The 12310-nt window shown below is 41.0% G+C and overlaps 1 protein-coding gene across 1 annotated transcript in view; it reads right to left on the bottom strand.

Annotated features, from left to right (window-relative positions):
- The window catches only part of pdzrn3b (PDZ domain containing RING finger 3b), a 451624-nt gene that overhangs the window by 87443 nt on the left and 351871 nt on the right, over nt 1–12310 (bottom strand). The window lies entirely within an intron of this gene.

Raw genomic sequence — 12310 nt, forward strand, 5'->3', positions numbered from 1 at the left:
TTCTTATCCATGTACCATTCTAGTAAATCTCTACTGCACCACTTCAAGGACCTTGGCATCTTTCCTAAAGTGTGGGGCCCAGAATTGAACACAATACTCTAGCAGACACCTAATCAGTATGTTATAAAGGTTTTGTATAACTTCCTTGCTATTGCATCCTACTCCTCTATTAATAAAACTAAGGAATCCACATATGCTTTTAAAAGCTTTCTCAATTTATCTTGCCTACCTTCAGACTTGGGTACATATGCTCCCAGGTCCCTTTGTTCCCGAATCCCCTTAAAATTGTTCCATTTAGTTTGCACTGCCTTTCTTCTTCTTACCAAAATGTATCACTTCATACTCCCCTGCATTACATTTCACTTGCAATGTGTCTGCTCATTCCATCAGTTTACGTCCTCCTGAAGTCTGTTACTATCCTCCTCATTGCTTAGTACATTTCTGATTTTTGTACCATCTGTAAGCATTGAAATTGTGTTCTGTAAAAACCCATATCCAGACTACCCAATAAACATCAAAGGGTGAAATGATATTAATGTTGATTTGCGGGCAACACTGTTATATATTTTTCTCCAGTCTGAAAAACAATTGTTTACCACTACTCTCTGTTTTCTGTCCTTTAGAGAAATTTGCATCTATGATGCAACTGCCCCTTTAATCCCAATGGCTTTATTTTTGCTGACAAATCTATGTGGTACCATTGCACAGCTTCTGAAAGTTCATAGACACAACATTAACCGCACTACCCTCATCCTTCCCATTACTTCAAAGAACCCAATCAAGTGAGTCATACAAGATTTGCCTTTAACAAATGTGTTAATGATATCATAAACTCTCTCAACACACATCTCTCCCAAGATCCCTAAATCCTTCCAAAAGGTCTACATTGACTTAAAGTAGCTCAGATGCAAGAAGAGGTAATGTTTCCACGAGATAGCTTGAATGAAGGCCCTTCACATCACACTGCACTCCCCGCCCAACCCTTTTATCTCATCCTTCCAGAATACAACTCTATTACAGTATTCCTATTATTATTTCTACACATATTTCTATTATTATTTTATTAAAAGTATTTCCATCCATTGTTTTATCTCCACCTTTTAGCCTATTTCGATCCCCTCCCCCCACCCCATCCCTACTAGGGCCACCTGTCCCTTGCTTATCTTGCCTTCTACCCTTAATGTCAACATTAGCACATCCTTTAGCTAATAGCACCACTGTCAACACCCTTTGACCTTTTATGACATTTTTGGCAATCTCTCCTTTGCCTCCACCTACCACTGGCCCTCTATCCAGCTCCACCTGTCCCACCCCCCATAAACAGCTTATATTTTGCCACATTTCTTTTTCCCTTTAGTTCTGATGAAGAGTAATTCAGACTCAAAACGTTAACTCTGTATTCCTCTCCACAGATGCTGTCAGACCTGCTGAGTTTTTCCAGCAATTTTTATTTTTGTTACTGTATTCCTTCAATGAGTCTTGATTCTTAGCCTCAACCAAATTTCTTGATAAACAATTCCAGCTGTTGGTTACCCTCCATGTAATGAAATAGCTCCTGACATCAGTCCTGAATTCATCATTAATAACAATTCAATTTGTCTTTCAGTCATAGTTGTAATCTGAAGCTCTGTCCATAAACTTATCCATGGGCAGAATTTTCTACCTACCGGGCGGGCAGGCCCGAAGGGAAGCCGATCCCCCATGGAGAAGCGGGCCCCACCGCCATTTTAAGTGGGAGGGCCAATTAAGGCCCCCCCCAGCATGACGACCGGCGGGAAATGCTATTCGCTTCCTGTGCGGGCAGGGGAGGGATTCCCCAAATGCGTGAGTGCATTCTTTCACGCATGTGCATGAAAGAATGCACATCTCTGAGGCTAAGTACTGCCCCAGGGAGATTGCATTAAAAATAGAAAAAATAACCCTTAACATGTCCCCCCAATGTCACATGAGATGGGACATGTTAATAAGTTTCACAAAAACTTTATTACACTTTTTAAAACCCTACATGAAACCTCATCCCGCCGGTGGATGAGGTTTCATGTTTTTTCAGAAGTCCGCTGGGGTTCCTGGCCTACCTGCCTGCCAACCGTTGACAGGTCGGGCCCACAGTTGATTTGGCTGTGCCCCCTCCTTCCTGAAAATTTAAATGGGGCGGGATGATGGTGGGGGTTCCGCCCAACGTCATCTTGCGTCATTTTGCGCGTTGGCGAGCGGGTCCCGCCCCCTGCTCACCAACAGCAAAATTCAGCCCCATGAGTTGAATGTGGCTATGGTAAACCTCTGGCTTCCTATTGAGAATCTCAGTACTAATTCTACAAGTGCTTCTGTACTTGTAACAATTCTCAGAGACAAATTCATGAGATATTAGTCCTCTGGCTGCACTGTGATAGGTCATTCAATAAAAAGAGAGAGAGAAAATTAAATCACTCTTAATGAACTAGAATGGAGCTTTTGATCCCAGTAGCTTTGTTTACTTGAATGTGCATAACACTGCCATGGTACATGACCTTTCATCTAATCCACAGTTAATTAATTAGAGTGTAGTTGCTCTTTAAAGATAATTTGAAATGTGTGATATGAACCCTCAATGCAATTTTCAAATCTCAATCTTACTTTTTGAAAGCTATTTGTGAAAATGGTTCTAACTTACCAGTTCAACTGCAAAGTCCCCAAAACCTTCCATTTGGAAATTTAATTGTGACCTTTTAAAAACCATTATCAAGAATTTCATAGTACAAAAGGATAACAAAGTAAATATCTACCCTGAGCTGTAGCACATTTTGGGCAGGATTTTATATTCAGTGTGCAGGGAGCAGGCCTGACATGCTGGAACGTAAAATGCTGCATGATGATTCGTTCGGCGGGCGCAAGCCGGAGTCGGCTGCACACCCACTGATAATTGAAAGGCCTATTAAGGCCATTAAGGAACTATTTAATTTCACATTTATGCTGCCTGTCCAACCTAATGGTTGGCGGGAGGGTGAAAAGGCAAGCGGCCTTTACGTTTTTTAGGAAACCTCATCCGTGAGTGGGATGAGGTTTCCTAAAGCTATTACAACTTGAATAAAAATTTTCTTTGAAAAATGAAAACAGGTCCCATTGAATTTTTACTGTATTTATTTATTTTTATAACGATCACTTCAATCTCCCTGAGGCAGCTCCGTGCCTCAGGGAGACTGAAGTGCTCTCTCACGCGCATGCACGAAAGAGCACTGGACCCAACTCTCCCTCCTCCCCTTCCCGCACAGGTAGTACCGCTCGTGTTCTATGCTGGGTGGGCCTCAATTGGCCCACCTGCATAAAATCGCGGTGCGGAGCCAATCGTGGGCGGCTCCGCAGCCTCCCCTGACCGCTCCCGCCAAACCTGCCCGACCAATGAAAAATCCTGGCCTATGGAGGGTCACAATGATGAATATGAAAAACTATTCCATCTATTGCCCAGCAAGTCTGTTTTCAACAGACTTTTTATCTCATCTAGCAATCTAAACTGTTCTTAATAAAACAAATTTGTTAATTTCATTACTTTCATATTTTAAAATCTGAACAACTTTGCAAGCATTTACTGACAGGAACTGAAGCTGTGCTAGTTCATATATGATAATGCCAGTATCAGAGCGGATTGAGATGTTACACTAAGACATCATCATAGGAAAGAACTCAAAATTAACAGCCATTTTAGATTCCTTGATCTACTCCAGTTGCACATCACAACACTCCTCAAAACCTGCACCACGACCAAGCTTTCGGTCATTAGGCCCAGTGCCTCCTTTTGTGACTCAGTGTCAGATTTTGTTTGCTAATGCTTGTAAAGTGCCTTGGGATGTTATATTGTTATTACATAACATGGACTGGAGTAATAGAATGAACCATTATGGAAATATGTCTTTTATAGTGAGGATTACCATATCTTAGTATTTTCATTTTCTATATATTTCACCATAGTTTCTATTAGGAATTACCATTACCGACATCACATATTGAGGGCTGTGAGTGAAATATCACATTTGAAGAATTTATAGAGGATAAAATGTTTGATAAAGATACACCCAGGAAGCTAGATTATAACGGCAAGAGATGATACAAGTTGTCAAGAAGGTGGATTGAACAGGATCGGGAGATGGCAGAAGCAATCTGGATAGAAATTGGTAATGATAAGGAGAACGAATAGCAATTGGGAACTGCTGTCAGCCACCCGCTCAAGCTGAGCAGGTAGATAGCCAGCTGTTCAGGCAAGTAAGACAGGCTGCAAGGAACCATAATGGGATAATCATGGGGGATTTCAATATTCCCGAGGTAAAGTGGCCTGATAAGCGATCAACAGAGAAGCAATTCCCTAGAAATAACCAGCGACGACTTCTAAATACAAAGGCAGAATACTAGTGATCAGGATCTCTGGGAACCTTTTGCTTTAATTACCACGCAGGAATGGTATTACATCATTTATTTTTGATGACTGATTTATGCTGAAAAGAAAAATCGCTAGCATAGGTTTCTTTGATCGTTTGCACCACTTCTGAGATACATTTACTGAAACACTCTGCAGTTCATTTACATAGCCCTGCTCACACAAATTTCCTGCATTGACACCAATGTGTGTTGTAAAAATATTGCAAGTTGCAAATACATACAAGGTACCTTGTAGAGAGGAGTACCCTGTTCTCTATGGAAAAGAGGAATGCATTAGGTGAGGCTCAAGTTTACATTTTTAATAAACACAAGAACAGTAACTGAGTACTGGAGGGCAATAAATGTTATCTGATATTAAAAAAAACATGATCCTGGAAATTCTGGGCAAGCTAATTGAATACCTGTAATGGATTGCAGTTATTATACGGAATGCTATTGATGTTTAGCTGAAGAACGAAGACACCATAGGTCAGTGCTTTCCAATAAAAAATACTATGAATCACAGATGTGGTCACAGGGATGTGGTTTTAGTCATGCCCACCTATTTTATTAGAAATTAACTTACATGCACAAACACCACAGGCAAATGTACTTCACATTGTTATGATCCTTGGCCAGACCCTAGGGTGTGGGAGGAGATCTGGTTAGGAACCAATAACGTTTTGTTTAAAGTAGATAAAGGTTGAGATTCAAGAGACCTGTTTCCGGAATAAAGCCACAAGGTTTCACAGTTTTTGAACAAACAAAAGTAAAATTTACTATACAAGTTCAGAAAGATAAAACAATTTACAATATGTATCTTAAACTCTAACATTCGGTGTAAGTGTGAGGATAATGTGAATTAACAGACAAACTGTGGTTGAACACACCACACGACACTATGGAGTAAATGACACAGAGCCCATGGATTATGCAAGAACCCACCCAGATGTTAATAAACACCAAGTCAAACAAACATTGAAACTCTGTTTCATGAGGGATTCCCAACTTCTCCTTGGAATTCTCTCCAGAAGTCTCTCCCACTCGCACAGCTATAACAATGGCCCATCTTACAAGGTTTCAATCTAGCCTTATGAGATTCCTTCCCCCTCTGGATTCCTGAGTCTGTACTTCAACCTCTACTTACAGGCGTAATTTCAGTTCTTTGCCAGACAGCTAGCTTCACTGAGCTGGCACTGCTCTGAGTTTCTTCAAACTCCTGTCTCCCAGCTGTATCCAGCTTATATGACTCCTTCTTGGATTGCCAGAACCCTCTTCTCAGCCCCTCAGAGCTAAGAGTAACACTTCGGCCGCATGGAGCTTCTTCCCCCTGCTCCTTACTCTCCTCCAAACTGACCGGCTGCCAACTGCTATTCACTGACCCTTGAACTGAAGTGGGGACATATCAGAACACTCCAAAAGGGTCCCATCCTTGTTACCCAGCAGGAACCAGTGTAACAGGTATTGGAACGTCCTCCTGTACCTTAAATGTTATAATTTCCACAGAAAACTGATTTATCACCCAGGGACACAAAGATCAATGGATTTCATGACAACATGCATATATTTACTAAACAGTGACATAATGCCATTTAATAACCAAAGATCTATAACAACCCAAAAGCACTTGCACACTTTGGCCAGAATTTCAGGATGGTGGGGGTGCTAATGAGCATTGATTGGCAGAAAGTAGGACTTCCGCCTGTCACTGGGAGGAAGTTGAACTTTGGAGAGCTGCCAGCCAATCAGATTGGCCAGCAGCTCTCCAGTCATTCCAGGAAAAGCACTACAGTGGCTGGAAGTGGCACTGCAGATAGCTGCCTAGAACTAAGTGCTGGAACCAGAGGAGCAGTAAGTTGCTGGGGTCAAGGTGGTGGGGGTGGTCAGGAAGGTCTGGTGGGGGTTGTAAGGAGGATGATTGGGATCTTGGGAAATAGGTGGAGGTGGGAGGAAGGTCTAGGAGTCACGAGGCCCTAAGGGGAGGGCACTCCCAGTCAGAGGGGCCTTCTGATGGAGGCACACTTCCCCCCCACCTTCCCGTCCGAGATTGAACTTTGTTCAATTTCGGGTTTCCCCCCGAGCTATCATCCGCCTGCCGGCCTAAAAATCAAGGTTCGGCAGGAAAAGGCCATTAAGTGCCCACTTAAGGATGTTAATTGGGGTTTCCTGTCCCAGGCCCTTCCCACCCCAATGTAAAGGCACGCCCTGGTCGGGGCAGGTGGGATCCTGGAGGGAATCCCATCGATGCAGTTCCAAGCTCTCCCCGCCTCAGAACCCGCCGGAGGTGGGCAGGGGTTGGGTGGAGAGGAGCATAAAATTCTGGCCTTTGCTTTATATCTGCTGCAATCCTTTGTAGCCATAACTTAACTAGTGGGTGCAGTGTATCTAGTTGTTACAATATGCCTAGGTTTTCAAAGGCACTTGATAAAGTTACATGCATTGGAATGAATACTAGCTGAATTGAAAACTGGAAGGAAGAGATGAAAAAAGGTTCCTATTTGTTTGGGAGCTGAAGGTGGGAGGAGAAAGTGGTTTTTCACATAATAAAACAATTTGAAGGAGAACACTTCCTGTAGTATACAATTTGCTGCTGCCATGTTTTGTTTTTATATGAAGAAAGGGGAAGTCATTTTTTTTTTTAAATGAGTGTAATGGTTAGGGAAAAAGAAGAGTATTCAGAAACATATGCATAAAGTATGAGTCCATCAGTATTCTTTTGGCATTTGAAGGACAAATCCATTGGGATAAGCAACAGGCAGGCAATTAATTCCCCTTCATTTTGCAGTCCTGCTGGTTTTGAAAAACTTTATTTCCTATATCTTAGTATTCACTTTCTGCCATCTAAACTAAATGTGCGTTTCCTTGCTTGTGTTAATATTGAACAGTGCTCTGGAATTTAGTTATTTCTTTAAGTATCTTCAAACTTTGAATAAGATCGTCTCTCAGCTGTCCCCTTTGTAATGTAAACAGCCCAATGATTCACAAGCATTTCTGGTAGTACAGATGAAAGATCTTATTGAACAACTTTGGTCGATCTTTGTATCCGCTTCAAGGTGAGGATGCCTCATCTCACGCAGCGGTATGGTTCTACTCAAGGTGGAGACCTATTCGTAGTATTTCCTGGGATCAAATATTCCAGAGGCAGAATTCACGGTCGGCGAGCAGGGATGGGGCCAGACGCTCGCTGCGCGTAAAATGACGTGCGGTGACATTGAATGGGCGTCCCGATGTCATTTAGATTTTCAGTTCAGCGGGCGCGCAGTCGACTCGGCTGCATGCTCGCCAAACTGTCAAAGGCCTATTAAGGCCATTTAAATAGTAATTAATTCAATTAGCTGAGCTGCCCGTCCAATCTTAAGGCTGGCAGGCAGACGAAGAGCCCAGGCGGTTTTCACATTTTTCATGAAACCTCATTTACGGGCGGGATGAAGTTTCATGAAGTGTTTTAAAAGTCAATAAAAATTTTAAAAATAATTCTTTCACATCTCCCAGCTCATGTGACAGTGTCACATGAGGGGACATCTTTTAAAAGTTTTTATTTCCCTTTATTTAAATTTACACATGTCAAACTGATCTCCCTGAGGCACCTCCGTGCCCCAGAGATCAGGGAGATCTCTGCGCTCTTTCACATGTATGCGCAAAAGAGCGCAGGGAATGACTCAGGGAACACCCCCCACCTGCGCAGGGAGCACACAGTGCTGCCAGGCGAGCGTCACGCTAGGTGGGCCTTAATTGGCCAGCCCACTTAAATGGTGGTGCGGCCCCGATCGGGGGGTGCTGATCAAGTTCGCAAAATCCCCCGGCAGGGGGAAAATTGAGCCCCAGGTAACAAAAATAAAAGCAAAATACTGCGGATGCTGGAAATCTGAAATAAACATAGAAAATGCTGGAAAAACACAGCAGATCTGGCAGCATCTGTGCAGGGAGAAACAGAATTAATGTTTCGAGACTGAATAACTCTTCTTCACAGCTTCCAGCTTCAGAGCTCTTCATCTCTGAAGAAGAGTCATATGGACTCAAAATATTAACTCTGTTTCTCTCCCCAAGAAATGTTGCCAAACCTGATGAGTTTTCCCAGCATTTTCTGTTTTTACTCCAGGTAACGGTAAAGGGTTGGTATTCTCTGTGGAGAACAGCAACATAAGGTTGAATAGAGACGCATGCATAGCTAAATCTGCTGTAATTTTGCTGCCCTGCCATTATGGCATCTAGGGTGTGTTTATGCAGAACTTTCCCTTATAAGGTTAAATGATAAGATAGAGTCCACAATAGAAAGTGTAGTCTTAATAGGCCAAGATGTATTGTTTCATGTTTCCTTGTTCTCTCAATTCTTGTGTTCATTCCTTCCTACTGGTGAACATACATATTATACACAAATTAAAAGCATTAAAAATAATAATTAATTTTATATTTATTGATTATCTTCATGAACTGGGGACACAAATTTAAGATGACTGGCAAAAGAACCCGAGGTGGCAAGAGGAAGGAGGTTTTTTCATGCAGCAATGATTCGGATCGGGAATGTTTGGTGAAGGTGGATTCAACTGTGGCATTCAAAATGGAATTGCATAATTACCTGAAGAGAAAAAAAATTGAAAGGCTGGAGGGTAAAGGCAGGGGAGAGGAACTGGCTGAGTAGCTGTAAAAGAGAACTGGAACAGCCATGATGGGCTGAATGGCTTCCTTTCCATTACCATTCTATCATTCTATTCAGATCCAATCCCTTTCAGTGGAACAATTCCCCCAGCCCTACCAATACACATCCTTTGGATAATGGAATGAGGAATGACACTGTTCACATAATAGGGGCAAGTGATTTGTTGCACAAAAGCAGCACTACTTTTTCATGTGTAAAGGCACAAACTGATGTTCTTATGAGAGACAAAACTAAAACTGTTAGCTGGATAATGCAAAAATTAAATATACATAGGTGGAGTATGTAGTAGATTATTTTCATCACATTAATAATACTGTTTGCATTAACATGTAATTTGTAGTTGGTAGGCAATATAAAACAGTTTTGTTTTCAGATGTCAAAAGCACTTCATTTGGTAGGCTGCTGGTTGTTGAATATTACAATCAAATTATGTACTTATCACCTGAACGGAAAACATAAGTGTGCTTTTGTGAACACAGTGAACGGATGCCTCCAATTGTAACAGCATATTTCAGAATGTGGCGAGTATTGAAGGGACCAATTATGCTGTTCTTTGAATCACTTCATAGGTGTAATAATCAAAATTCCAAATGGAATTACTGAGAGGGGAAAAATCTCTGCCCTTTCAAGTATACATGAATACTTTTCCAGTATTAAAATGTCAAAGCACACTCACACAAGAACATATCACTACACTTAAATTAATGTTTTAAAAGTAGCAAATGTGGTTAAACCAAGTACAGAGTAGGTTCGGTTTGAGAAACAATAAAGATTGTCCAATTAAATCACTGGTGCATAAGCCAACTTTGCTAAACATTTTAACAGTAAAATGTAATATTTGTAATTCAGATTTTAGTCTTACAGATGGTTTAAGTTCATATTTTACAGACAGTGTGCAGCAAGATTTAATCACATGAATTTAGTTTTTAATTAAAATTTCCAGTTACTCTGATGTATTTTAATCTATACTACCTATTATCTGAAACCAGTACATAATAATTATTTCCTTTAACTTCATAATCTGATGATAATTTGTACATGTAATATAACGATCACCTTTTCTGGAAATGTCTGATTAAAGACACCAAGTCCTTAAATGAACAAATTTAAATGAATTATGTTGCCTAAAGCATTAGTAATTAATTATATCAATAATATTATGAGGTACCAAAAATTAATTTGAGATTGTGACAGAGAAAGACTACTGTTTGCAATTTCTGAGGGTGCGTTAGCTTTTAATTCCCCATGTTAACCAACAGTAATATTGTTGTATCCCACAAGTACACAGCTTTGGCACCTAATAAGAGCAAGCAGGTAATGTTACATTGCTTTACCAATCAAACTCATTGATAGCAGTTTTGAGAGACTGGCACAGTAGCAATTCCTCTGATTCTCAATTTTTATTTTAAAAGAGAAAGCACCTATTGTTTGCTTGACACTTGACCCATAGACCAAGAGAATGGAGGCAAGGAGATTCAAAGTGACAAGCTAATATTCTACGGCACTATCCATTGAGGTTCCAAGGAACCACTTCGCCAACTTAAAAACATTTTATTTAATTTGGCTTCAGAAACATTGTGATGTATTAGAATCATAGAATGGTTACAGCACAGAAGGAGGCCTTTTGGCCCATCATGCCTATGTTGGCTTGAAGGAGCAATTCACCTATTGCTGCTCCTCCACCTTCTTCCCAGAGCACTGCACATTCTTCTTTTCCAGATAATAATCCAATTTCCTTTTGAATTCCTCGATTGAACCTGCTTCTACCACACTCTCAGGCAGTACATTCCAAATCCTAAACACTCGCTGTGTCAAAAAGTTTTTCCTCATGTCTCCATTGCTTCTTTTGCCTATTATCTTAAATCTTTGTCTAATTCTTGATTTTTCCACCAATGGGAACAGTTCCCCCCTATCTACTCTGTCTAGACCCCCTTCTTTCAAATCCCCTCTCAACCTTCTCTTCTCCAAGGAAAACTGTCCCAACTTCTCCAATCCCTCTACATATCTGACGTTCTTCATCCATGAACTATTGTCATGAATCTTTTCTGCATCCCGCCTAACACCTTCACATCCTTCCTAAAGTGTGGTGCCCAAAACTGTACGTAACACTCCAACTGAGGCTGAACCAGTGTTTTATACAAGTTTAACATAACTTCTTTGCTTTTGTACGCTATGTCCTTATTGATGAAGCCTTAGAAGCTTTATTAACCACGCTCTCAACTTGTCCTTCCACCTTCAGTGTTTTAAACACATATACACCCAGGTCCCTCTGCTCCTGCACCCACTTTAGAATTATACCCTTTATTTTATATTGCCTCTCTGCATTTTTCCCACCAAAATGAATCACTTCACACTTCTTTACATTAAGTTTCATCTGCCATTTGTCCATCTGTTCCACCATCCTGTCTATGTCCTTCTGAAGTTCTACATTATCCTCCTCACAGTTCATAATACTCCTAAGTTTCATATTGTCCGCAAATTTTGAAATTGTGCCCTGTACACCAAGGTATGGGTCATTAACATATGCCAGGAAGGGTAGTGGTTTTAACACCGTTCCCAGGGGAACTCTACTATAAATCTTCCTCCAGTCTGAAAAAGAACATTCACCACTGCTATTTCCTATCACTGTCAATTTTCTACCCAAGTTGCTACTGTCCCTTTTATTCCACGAGCACTATCTTTGCTCACAAGTTCACCACATCAACAGCATTACCCTCATCAGCCCTCTGTTAACTTATTTGAGTTTTTTGATAAAGTAACTAAACATAATTTGCCCTTAACATTTCCTTGCTGGCTTTCCTTAATCAACCCACATTTGCCTAAGTTACTATTACTTTTGACCCCAATTATCATTTCTCCATGCTTTCCCACCGCTGAGATTAAACTGACTGATCTGTAGCTGCTGAGTTTATCATTACAGCCTAAAATTTACCATTCTAATGTCCTCTGGCACTACCCTAGTCCAAGGAAGACTGGAAAATTGTCAGCCCCTCTGAAATTTCCACTCTCACTTCTGTCAGTATCCTTGGATGCATCTCATCTAGTCCTGGTACCTTATCAACTTTAAGTACAGATAGCCTATCCAATACCTCTGCCTTATCAATTTTAAATCCTTCCAGTGTATTAATTACCTCCTCTTTCAACGTGACCTGAGTTGCATCATCTTCCTTGGTAAAGACTGATGCAAAGTCTTCATTTAGTGCCTCTGCCATGCTCCTGCCTCCATGCATAAATTCCTTTTCTGGTCGTGAATTGTCCCCACTCCTC

This window comes from Carcharodon carcharias, chromosome 7 (genome assembly GCF_017639515.1).
Source record: "Carcharodon carcharias isolate sCarCar2 chromosome 7, sCarCar2.pri, whole genome shotgun sequence".
Lineage (NCBI taxonomy): Eukaryota > Metazoa > Chordata > Chondrichthyes > Lamniformes > Lamnidae > Carcharodon > Carcharodon carcharias.